This window comes from Bufo bufo, chromosome 1, assembly GCF_905171765.1.
Source record: "Bufo bufo chromosome 1, aBufBuf1.1, whole genome shotgun sequence".
NCBI classification, from domain to species: Eukaryota; Metazoa; Chordata; class Amphibia; order Anura; family Bufonidae; genus Bufo; species Bufo bufo.
The window spans coordinates 809,662,097-809,674,610 of NC_053389.1; the positions used below are offsets into that span (position 1 = coordinate 809,662,097).

General features: G+C 45.2%; 1 non-coding gene across 1 annotated transcript; it reads left to right on the top strand.

The window, feature by feature from the left end:
- Positions 1–11,960: 11,960 nt before the first annotated feature.
- On the top strand, positions 11,961–12,042 carry TRNAS-CGA. The gene has a single exon. It is a non-coding gene; the product is annotated as a tRNA-Ser (tRNA).
- The last annotated feature ends 472 nt before the right edge of the window (positions 12,043–12,514 follow it).

The following is a 12,514-nucleotide window of genomic DNA, read 5'->3' on the forward strand; positions in this document are numbered from 1 at the left end:
ATACCCTACCACAGCTCTGTCACCTAAGCAAATTAGTTTCAGCACAGCATGTTGATGCTTCCTCACTGCAGTGCTACACTGCTTCCAGCTACTTACTGATGGCTGACTGGTGCTGCAAGATGAGAATTCAGAGGTGGAAGTGGAGGAGGAGGTGGAGGAGGACAAGGGGGGTTTGCAGCCACTAATGCAGGTGTAGCGGAAATCCTGATGAGATTAGGGCCCGCAATCCTTGGTGTCAGTAGCACCTGTGCCATTCCAGGGTACGACTTGCTCTTGGCCTCCACAATGTTCACCCAGTGTGCCGTCAGGAAAATATAGCGTCCCTCCCTGGCCAAAAGCACTTGTCCATGTGCCAGTCATTAAGTGGGCCTTCCCAGTAACTGCTTTGTTACGGGACACATGCTGGTGTAAGGCAGGGACGGCACACCGGGAAAAATACTGGTGGCTGGGGACTTAGTAGCGAGGGACGGCTGCCGCCATCAGGCTGCGGAAAGCCTTAGTGTCGACAAGCCTAAATTGCAACATTTCCAGTGCCAGCAATTTGGAAAGGTGCACATTTAGTGCTATGGCCTGTGGGTGGGTGGGTGGCTGGGTATTTGCACTTTCTTCAAAGGCCTGGGGAATGGACATCTGTATGCTGCGCTGGGACACAGAAGTGGATGTGCTTGCTGATGGTGATTGGAAGGTCCAAGTGCAGGGCGGGAGGCATCCGGGCCTGTGTCTTGGACAGGGGATTGGCCAGCACGTAACACAGTGACCCGCAGACACTGATTGTGGACCCAGACGTTCGGCCCACCTATTAGGGTGCTTTAATGCCATGTGGCAGATCATGCTGGTGGTGGTGAGGTTGCTAGTGTTCACACCCCTGCTCATTTTGTTACAGCACAGATTGCAAATTACAATTATTTTATCGTCCGCACCTTCCTCAAAAAAACACCAGACTGCGGAACACCTACCCCTTGGCAGGCGAGATTGCCGCAAGGGGGTGCTCCCGGGAACAGTTGCAGGCCTGTTTGGTGTGGCCCGCCTTCTCACTTTTGCCACCCCACTGCCTCTTCCAGTCTGTTGCGGTGCTGCGGGCCCCCCCCCCCATCCCCTGTAGTGCTGTTCTTGCTCGCCATGCCACCTTCCCAGGTTGGGCTAGTGATTTCATCGTCCACCACCCCCTCTTCCACTTCCTCACTATGGTCATCCTCCTGACTTGTTGAACTAACAAGAACCTCACTTATTGACAACTGTGTCTCATCATCATCATCCACCTTGTGAAACACTAATTGCTGTTTCCCCCGTCATCTTCTTCTGACTGTGTATGCTCAAGAGTTTGGGAATCAGTGCACAAGATCTCCTCATGTCCCTCTTTAAGCAGGCTTGGCGAGAGGCCCAAATCAAGGAATAGCGATGAAAAGAGCTCCTCGGAATATCCGAGTGTGCGATCACTTGTTTGCCAAGACTCTCCATGGTGGGAGGAAGGAGGATCAGGGTGAGGATTCTGTTGACCAGACCCTTGGCTACTGAGACTGGACTTTGTGGAAGACAGGGTGGTGCTTAACCGACTGGAAGCATTATCTGCTGAAATGCAACCGACCACCTGGTCGCACTGGTCTGACTTCGAGAGTGGTGTCCTGCGCCGCCCTGCAAACTGGGACATGAAGCTAGGTATCGTGGATGAGTGTGTTTCTTGTGCTCTGGCAGCACGCTCAGTTTCACCGCGCCCAGGGCCACGGCCTCTGCGTGCACCATCAGCAGCACGGCTACTTCCCCGTCCCTTACTGCTCTCCTTGAGCATATTAAATGGTATATATGCTTGAAAGTATGTCACACGTACATTAGCACAGGTTTTGTAAGTGTATGCGCAAATAAATTACACAGAATTTCACAGATATTTATGATGCGCACACGTTATACAGGAAATGTGGCGCAGGTAATGTCGCTGTCACCAGCGGCTAATAAAAAATTACACTGAATGTCACTGATATTTAGAATGCGGGAACGTTATACAGGAGATGTAGCGCTGATAATGTCGCTGTCAGCAGCGGCCAAACAATTGCGCTTAATGTCACAGATATTTAGGATGCGCAAATGTAACACAACAGATGTAGCAAAGGTTGTGTCAATGTCAGCAGCGGTCAAACAATTGCACGCAATTTAGCGCAGGTTGCGCTATATTGCAGCCAGATAAAACAATAGTCCGTAAAAGGACTTTTGGGTCTCTAACACCTTTCAACACTAAACCCTGCCTAAAAAAAACTATTCCTGTCCCTACACTTACTGTCCCTTCTGCTGCAGCTCTCCCTGACTAAGACTGAGCCGAACCACGTGTCATCGGGTGCTGTATAGCACCCGATGACGCTTTCCGGCCAGCCAATCACTGTAATGCCAGTGACCAACATGGCTACGGCATTACACTGAGTGTCAGTACTAATGAATAAATAACAGTGGGGCACTCTCTGTAGCAATGGGAGCAGTGGATGATAGTACATGAAATTTAATTGATATATCTAAAATAGGTCGTCCAAGTTAATAGTTTAAATAGTTTGCAACATTAAATACTTGTATATATATATTGCAGCATAAATAGTGAAAATGTGCATGCTAAAATTACAGGGTGAATATTGTTAAGGTAAAATGCAATGAATGGTCCGTCAATAGAAACTCAGCATCCAAAAATATCTAAAAGTTTTTTTTAAAGAGGTGCTCTGGGTATCCATAATAGAGTTCAATTAATTTTAATAGAAGTTGGACTCCAATCTAAGGTATAATTTAATATTAGCTGTATACAGAGCGGCGTCCCGCTCCTTAGCCTGAGACAGCGGCGTCCCGCTGTAAACTTCGAAAAGCGATCTTACCCAGAGGGTTTCGACGAAATCTCCTCCCCTCGTCTCGGTGCGCCTTCTGTGTATGTCGGTGCTCCGGTCCCGAGGGCTGTTGTTTTCGGAAAGATCCCACGCCACCGCCGGAAGTCCACGTAAATTTGCTGAAGGTAAACTTCCTTTGTCCAGCAGAGACCTCCTTCAGCTGGCGTTCTCAGATCGTTTAAAGCAATGAATTGTTCTCCTCCTAAATCGATCAAAGATAAAAGTCTATAGTCCAAACATGGGGGTCCGTTACCAAACGCGTTTCGGGGTTAAAGCAATTGACCCCTTCATCAGCCACTGATGTCTCAGGCTAAGGAGCGGGACGCCGCTCTGTATACAGCTAATATTAAACTATACCTTAGATTGGAGTCCAACTTCTATTAACATCAATTGAACTCTATTGTGGATACCCAGAGCACCTCTTTTAAAAAACTTTTAGATATTTTTGGATGCTAAGTTTCTATTGACGGACCATTCATTGCATTTTACCTTAACAATATTCAACATGTCGTTTTGGCATGCACATTTTCACCATTTATGCTGCAATATACAGTCAGGTCCATAAATATTGGGACATCGACATAATTCTAACATTTTTGGCTCTATACACCACCACAATGGATTTGAAATGAAACGAACAAGATGTGCTTTACCTGCAGACTGTCAGCTTTAATTTGAGGGTAGTTACATCCAAATCAGGTGAACGGTGTAGAAATATAGTAATTTCCCCCACACTGCCCCATATAGTAATTTCCCCCACACTGCTCCATATAGTAATTTCCCCCACACTGCTCCATATAGTAATTTCCCCCACACTGCTCCATATAGTAATTTCCCCCACACTGCCCCCTATAGTAATTTCCCCCACACAGCCCCATATAGTAATTTCCCCCACACTGCTCCATATAGTAATTTCCCCCACACTGCCCCATATAGTAATTTCCCCCACACTGCTCCATATAGTAATTTCCCCCACACTGCCCCATATAGTAATTCCCCCCGCACTGCCCCCATATAGTAATTTCCCCCACACTGCTCCATATAGTAATTTCCCCCACACTGCCCCCATATAGTAATTTTCCCCACACTGCCCCATATAGTAATTTCCCCCACACTGCCCCATATAGTAATTTCCCCCACATTGCCCTATATAGTAATTTCCCCCACACTGCTCCATATAGTAATTTCCCCCACACTGCCTCCATATAGTAATTTCCCCCACACTGCCCCATCAAGTAATAACCCCCCCACACTGCCCTTCATTAAGTAATTTTCCCCTACACTGCCCTTCATTAAGTAATTTGCCCCCCACACTGCCCCTGATTAAGTAATTTGCCACGACTCTGCCCTTTATTAAGTAATTTCCCCCCCACACTGCCCTTCATTAAGTAATTTGCCCCTACACTGCCCTTCATTAAGTAATTTGCCCCTACACTGCCCTTCATTAAGTAATTTGCCCCCACACTGCCCTTCATTAAGTAATTTTCCCCCACACTGCCCTTCATTAAGTAATTTGCCCCTACACTGCCCTTCATTAAGTAATTTGCCCCCCACACTGCCCCTGATTAAGTAATTTGCCACAACTCTGCTCCATATAGTAATTTCCCCCACACTGCCCCCATATAGTAATTTCCCCCACACTGCCCCCATATAGTAATTTCCACCACACTGCCCCATATAGTAATTTCCCCCACACTGCTCCATACAGTAATTTCCCCCACACTGCCTCCATATAGTAATTTCCCCCACACTGCTCCATATAGTAATTTCCCCCACACTACCCCATATAGTAATTTCCCCACACTGCTCCATATAGTAATTTCCCCCACACTGCCCCCATATAGTAATTTCCCCCACACTGCCCCATATAGTAATTTCCCCCACACTGCCCCCATATAGTAATTTCCCTCACACTGCCCCCATATAGTAATTTGCCCCACACTGCTCCATATAGTAATTTCCCCCACACTGCTCCATATAGTAATTTCCCCCACACTGCCCCCATATAGTAATTTCCCCCACACTGCTCCATATAGTAATTTCCCCCACATTGCCCCATATAGTAATTTCCCCCACACTGCTCCATATAATAATTTTCCCCACACTGCTCCATATAGTAATTTCCCCCACACTGCCCCATCAAGTAATAACCCCCCCACACTGCCCTTCATTAAGTAATTTTCCCCCCACACTGCCCTTCATTAAGTAATTTGCCCCTACACTGCCCTTCATTAAGTAATTTGCCCCCACACTGCCCTTCATTAAGTAATTTGCCCCCACACTGCCCTTCATTAAGTAATTTTCCCCTACACTGCCCTTCATTAATTAATTTGCCCCCCACACTGCCCCTGATTAAGTAATTTGCCACGACTCTGCCCTTTATTAAGTAATTTCCCCCCCCCCACACTGCCCTTCATTAAGTAATTTGCCCCTACACTGCCCTTCATTAAGTAATTTTCCCCCACACTGCCCTTCATTAAGTAATTTGCCCCTACACTGCCCTTCATTAAGTAATTTGCCCCCCACACTGCCCCTGATTAAGTAATTTGCCACAACTCTGCCCTTCATTAAGTAATTTGCCCCCCACACTGCCCTTCATTAAGTAATTTGCCCCTACACTGCCCTTCATTAAGTAATTTGCCCCCACACTGCCCTTCATTAAGTAATTTGCCCCAATTAAGTAATTTGCACCCTCACTGCCCTTCATTAAGTAATGTGCCCCCACACTGCCACCAATTAAGTAATTTGCCCCCATGAAAACATTTGCCCCGATTGTCCCTGTAGTAATATATCCTCCTCTGCCGCCCAAAGTTGGCACACACACAAAAAAAAAAAACAATAAAAAATGGCTAATACTTTACTCTGTCCGGAATGGTGAGGCAGACACGCGTATGTCAATGCTCTGCGCGCGCCCCTATTTGGGCGCGCGATGATGTCATCACGCACGCCACACCGGGCTTCTACCACCACATAGGCCTCAGGCCTACTAGGCTTGAATCCTATGGCGGTGATAGGCAGCGGGGCAGGGAGCTATGAGCTCCCATGCCCAACCGTAGTTTGTGGCTGCTTGGGTCGACGTTGGGCCCCCCAGCGATGCCGGGCCCGGGGCTGCCGACCCAAACGCCCCAATTATAATTCGCCACTACCAGAGGGGACTTTCCCCTGTCTCCATTGTCTCCAATGTTCGTATATAATTAAAGGCCCGGTATTTTATCCCCCTCACCCCTCACACAGGACGTACATTTAAGGTGAAAGGTTTTTTCACATGTGAATCTGCGAATGTAGTTTATCTGATATAATGCCCATGTGGCTTATTGTACATTGGGAACACAATGCAGACAGTCAGGGATCGGATTAATAAGCATAAATCAAACATTGGGACAAAGAATCTGATGCTACCTATCCCTAATCACTTTGATAAATACAAGCACACCATAGCCCAATTGAGATTTTAGGTATTAGAAAAAATAAGAAGACCAAGGAGAGGGGGAGATATTAAAAAGCTTCTGCAGGCATACTGGATTCACACGTTGGATACATTACATCCCAGAGGTCTTAATAGGGATTATGGGATTATGCATCTATGAGTATCTTCTTCATATGACTAACTCCTTGTTTAATGTATATCTTTTTTTAGATCTCAGCTTTTCAGTGAAGGACTTTGATCCTTGAATATGATATTGACTGAAACATTACATCCAATTGTAAGGTAGAATCCACTATTGTTTTTCTTTTTTAATGTTTTTCTTGTCTAATACTTTTCTTATATGTACTGATTGGTTGACAATTAGAGTGCACCATCCATAATGGGTGTTGGACGTCCTTGTAGGCGGTACTTTCTGTATATATATTGCTTGTATTCCTATTAGGATGTACCTGTTGATAAAGGCATGTTTGCCGAAACGCGTCCTGGTTGTAGGACATATTAGGATATATTCTAGAAAAAACTGAATTTGCAAAGACACAGCTGCTGGTATTGATTGTTACATGTTCACTGCTCCTTGGGGGGCCCACTGCGCAGTGTGTGCCAAGAGGGGAAGGCTGGGGCCCCGACACTTCCCGTCCCGATCCCTGAGGAGTAGACACACGTTCTGTAGGATGCGATGAGGGAGCGGGTTTGATAGTAGAAGGGTGGGGGGGAGGAAGTTGAATATTTGCATAGAGTCGTGGTTATACGGGAGGAGGAGAATCTGAGTGTCCGGCACTCTGTTCGTGTAGAGCGGGAGGAGAGGAACTGGGCACCCGGAGGGTGTTAGTGGGCCATTATACTGTGTGAGGGCCCCAAACACAGTATAATGACCCCCAGTTCCCCCCATACAGTATAATGACCCCTTGTGCCCCCCTTTCAGTATAATATCCCAATGGCCCTCCATACAGTATAATGACCCCCCAGTGTCCCCCCATTCAATATCATGACCCCAGTAGCACCCAATACAGTATAATGACCCCCTGTAGCCCCCTCACAGACTATAATGACCCCCAGTGCCACCTATTCTGAATAATCAAGATAGGCGATCAAAGTCCTACATCCCCAGGATTGTTCTATCTTCAATTCGGAGACGGCAACTGAAAGTCTCTTCTCGCGATCCTTGGTCGAGACCACGTGACAGCTAGTGGCAAGCGAGGACGCTGGCGGGTTATTGCAGAGACGTACATCGCGGTGAGTAGTAGCTGTGGTACGGAACCAACAGTCACCGGCTTTGAGACATCACCGGTAAGACACCAAGTACCATTTAATCTACTATCTCTACCTAACTACTAGTTATACAATTGACTAAGACAGTCCCGATGATGTAGCCTGCACTACGTCTGATGGATTGAGGCTAATTTCTGCATGACTGGATCAATACAGCTTTACTGTGCGTTCTTGTGGATCAATCACCTTTTCAAGGTGAATACCTGGACATATTTCTAGGAACACATTGTTGTTGTTATTTGAGATATCATATCCACAGAACCCAGAGGAGGACTTTTCCATTACAGCTTTCGGATTTCCCTTTCTGTACAGCTAATTAAGGGACTATACATGCGACTCTAGAGAGATGTACTGTGACCCATATTCTCTCTTTTTGTCCCCCTGCAGGTATACCGTTTTAGTATTTTTTAGTATTAGCTTTGCAATTAACATCACCATAGGCATGAACCGTGAAGCCTATGTGTGACCCAATTGGAACCAATTAGAGTTACGTAGTGCTATACACAATTTTATACTATACATTTTTATTGTATTTTTACTGTGTCTACTTTTACGGAGTATATGTATCCAATAAATTGTGATTTTTTTTCACATGGTACACATAGATTGAGTGCCAGTCTTATTTATCTTATTTTTGCCTATTCTGAATAATTACCCCCAATGACCCCCATACAGTATATTGTCCCCCAGTGCCCCCTCCATAAAGTATGACCCCCATTGCAGTTTCATTGCTGAGCAATTTGTGCAAAATACCTCAATGGGGGCCCACTGTGTCTTTATCGCCCAAGGGCCCACATGAACCTGGAGCCGGCCCTGGAGTAGAGGGATATGCATATAACAGTGAAATGGTGACTTGCGTGTAGAGTCCACTTGTGTGGTTATTGCAGGATAATTTGGCCCAAGAAAGCTGGCGCTTCTACATAACTTAGGTGCGTCATGCCCCAGCGCAGGGGTATTAGGACCAGCATCTAAAACACCGGTCTTAATAAATGTCCCCAAATGTGTTGTAGAAAATTCTCCAGAGCCTGATTACTTCTCTCCACTTGCCCATTTGACTAGGGGTGGTAGGCAGAAGAAAAGTCAAATTTAATGAGCACAGAGGCATCCAGAATCTAGACGTAAATTGCACCCCTCTGTCTGAGACATTGTGCATCATTTATCAATATTGTCTAACAGGAAAAGTTGCCCTTAGCAACCAATCAGAGCCAACCTTTGATTTTTTTTAAGAACACTTTAAGAAATGAAAGTTTAGCTTTGATTTGTTGCTATGGGCAACTAAGACAGTTTCCTGTTAGACACTTTTGATAAATGAGGGCCAATGTGTTGATGCTGGACACAAAGCCGGAAGATGTGCTTCTAAAGTTTAGTCAGCTGAACTGCCAAAGGAAGGCCATATAGGAGGACAAAATGTGCCATCTTGGAAAAGTGGTCCATTACAACCCATATCACCAAGCAGAAGGTCTGTGGTAAAGTCCATCTCAATATGTTGCCACAGAGTGTCAGGTACAAGCAGGAGAAGACAGAAATGGGAGTCAGTCAACACATCCCAGTGACCATGGCTGAAAGCACAAAAGCAAAACAAACACAATGCAACAGCACTCTGCAAACACAAATAATAAAGTCAATATAATAGTGCCAGACTCACTTTAGAAAATTTACTAATGATGCGTTTTAAATGTGAGATTCTTGGCAAATACATTTTGTACAGAATTATTTGTGCCTGTCCACCAATGGCAAGGTGATCTCTTTAGGACAGGAAATTACACTAAATATTACCTCCACTGGTGCCATACTGGCCTCTATTAAATTCAGGGAATAGAGGTTCCATATGCATGCTGGGCCCACACTGTATTATACGTCTTTTGGTGCCACAAGGGCCTCCATTAAGTTAAGGGAGTGCAGGCTCCACATGCATGCTGAGCCAACTCTGTATTTTACCTCTCGTGGTGGCACAATAGCCTTCAATAAATGCAGGGAGAGGAGGCCACAGCTTTATACTTGTGCTTAATAAAATCAGCCTATGGGACAGACAGGTTAGTTAGGAGTGTACGACCAAAGGAGTCAGCCGCACCTGTAATGTAGACTGCATCCTAGGAAGCAGGTGCACGTCACCATGGCTGAAAGCACAAAAGCAAAAACAGCCTTCTCTTCCTGTATTTATTGGAGGCAATTTGGCAACAGGAGAGATATAATATAGAGTGGGCTCAGTATGCATGTGGAACCTGCACTCCCTGAAATAATGGAGGCCAGTATGGCACCAGCGGAGGTAGCATTTAGGGTAGGTTCCTGTTCTCATGAGATCGCCTTGACGCTGGCAGACAGGCAGAAATAATTTTGTACAAAATGTATTTGTCAAGAATCTGACATTTACAATGTAGCATTAGCACTGGTACATGTTCTATAGTGAGTATGGCACTATTGTATTTACTTTATTATTTGTGTTTGCACAGTGCATTGTGTCTGTTTTTGCTTATAAGCAGGAGTAGACCTGTAGGACCACGCTTAGGAGAGAGAAGGCCACCAATAGTATATAGAAATGAGAATGCCCCACCAATTTATATTTATGCCACCAGGAAAAGATCTATCTCCTTCTGGCCACAGGAGCAAATTTCTTCTCTGGAGGAATATCTCTAATCAAGACAGGTGCCTCTGATATGATTCGTGTAAGATTGATGATATGTTGGGACAGGAGGATTTCAAGTGTAAATCCCAGCATACACCATTAGTGCTAGAAAACCAATGGTGACTCCCTGCACAGGTTTGAACCATGTTTATAACAAAGTTCTACGAGATTACACCAAGCTCACTCAATTTTTATAAAATCTGGTTTTAGAGAGTATGTGATTCATTGATCTCAATGAATTTGTCTTCTCCATCTTCAATGTGAACTGTAAGACATTTCTTAAACTGCTTCTCTAGGTGTCCCAGGAGAAGGCATTTTACCCTCTTCTCATGAACTTTAGAACACACCCTCCATTGTCTGTAGGTCAGTCAGCTACAAGAGTCTTTCCTCATGGCTGTCCTCTGAAAGAAATAACCAGACTGACCAGCCTAACCACTTAAAGTATTAGCAAGAACTGAGTGAGCTCAGTTGGTTGAGTGGTTAGGGTGTTGTACTTGAAACCCAAATAGCTCCCTGATCCTGGGTTCAAATCCTGTACCCAGTGATGTGTTTTAAACAAACAGGAGGAGTGTCTTCAAAATGTATAAAACCTAGAGATGTAAAAGAAAATGTAAGGATATACTGTATTTTTCACCCGATAAGAAGCACCTAGGTTTTATTGGAGGAAAATAAGAAAAAAAGAATTTCATCAGACCTCAAACCAGACCACCAGTATTTAAAAGACCCCCAATCAGACCCCCGATATTTATAAGACCCCCCAATCAGACCTCAGATCAGGCACACAAAAAAAATAAAATAAACTTACTTCTACTCTGGACACCCTCACCCCTGAGATACAGCTGCATGCTGCGCTGTGCTGTGACCCGACGATGGACAGCGTGAGGTCACAGGGTGTGCCGAGGTCCTCACTTTGTCCGCATGTCACAGCACAGCGAGCGGCTGAGGAAGACCAGGAAGTGGTAAGTACAGAGCCTGCACAGGGAGCGCTGCATTCACCGCTCCCTGGTACTCCTGTACTACTGAGCGCTTCTATAATGGAAGCGGTCATTAGCATTCGCCCCATAAGGCGCACTGACATATTACCCCCACTTTGGGGGAATAGAAAGCGCGTCTTATAGGGCAAAAATACGGTAATCCAATGACAGTGAAAAATGGCCTCTTGACAGATGTTTTTTAACCTAGCCGGTTTCAGAACAATCACAGTCTTCACATACTGTATTCCCCACATCAAAATAGATTTTGATGCAGAGAGAACAAGGACCTGAAGAGTCGATGTGGCACTGTTGGAGCCAGAACCCAACGGCAGGGACCAGGTAATTATGATCACCATTGTGGGTTCGGCCACGCTGTGTGGTCTATTAAAAACAGCTTAAAGGTAGACAATCCCTAAAGCAATTAATTGCTGAAACAGACCTACAAAGAGCTAGCTGCTTCATCTTGCATTCAATTGCCTAACCAGAAATGAAAGCCCTCAGGAGACTTCTAGGCAGTGTGTAGGAACATGTTAGCTGTGATGGCCAAGTAGTTGATGCACTGGACTAGGCAATCCCAAGGAGGTTGCATTCTACATCTGAAATCAGAGATTAGAGATCACTCACACCATTCTTATGGAAGCTAGCTTTGGGGGAGGGGGAAGAAAGATAACAAAAGCAATTAGTTTAACTCTTTGACTTTGTCCTCTCCAACTTTGCATCTCTATGTGTCCCAGGAGACAGGCACAGGGAAGATGGGGGTCCCTAAGGCAATGTTTTTTTAAAAGAAATCTGATGGTCAAGGTAAGTGGAAAGCTGTGATGGCCGAGTGGTTAAGGCGTTGGACTCGAAATCCAATGGGGTTTCCCCGCACAGGTTCAAATCCTGTTCACAGCGATATCTTTTTAAACACAAATAATTACAAAAATTGTACATTTAGGAGATGTCCAAGAATGTATAAGATTGATTCAGCCCTACCCTTAGGCCCCATGCACACAACAGCGTTTTTTCCACATCTAATGTGGATCAGATGTGGAACCATTCATTTCAATTGGGCCTCAAAAAATATGTGCTGTCCTCATCTGTATATCCGTTCAGCTGGTCCGCAAAAAAATTATAAAACATGTCCTATTCTTGTCTGTCTTCACAGACCAATGACCTCCCCCTCCTTATATAATTGAAGGGGAACATTTTTCCTCCTTCTCAGAATCCTTAGATCAGTCTTAGGGCTCATGCACATGAAAGTATTTTCTTTCCGCTTCCGTTCCGTTTTTTGTGTGGCCCGTATGCGAAACCATTAACTTCAATGGGGCTGTAGAAAATACGGAAGTTACTCCGTGTGCATTCCGTTTGTCCGCATGGCCGTTCC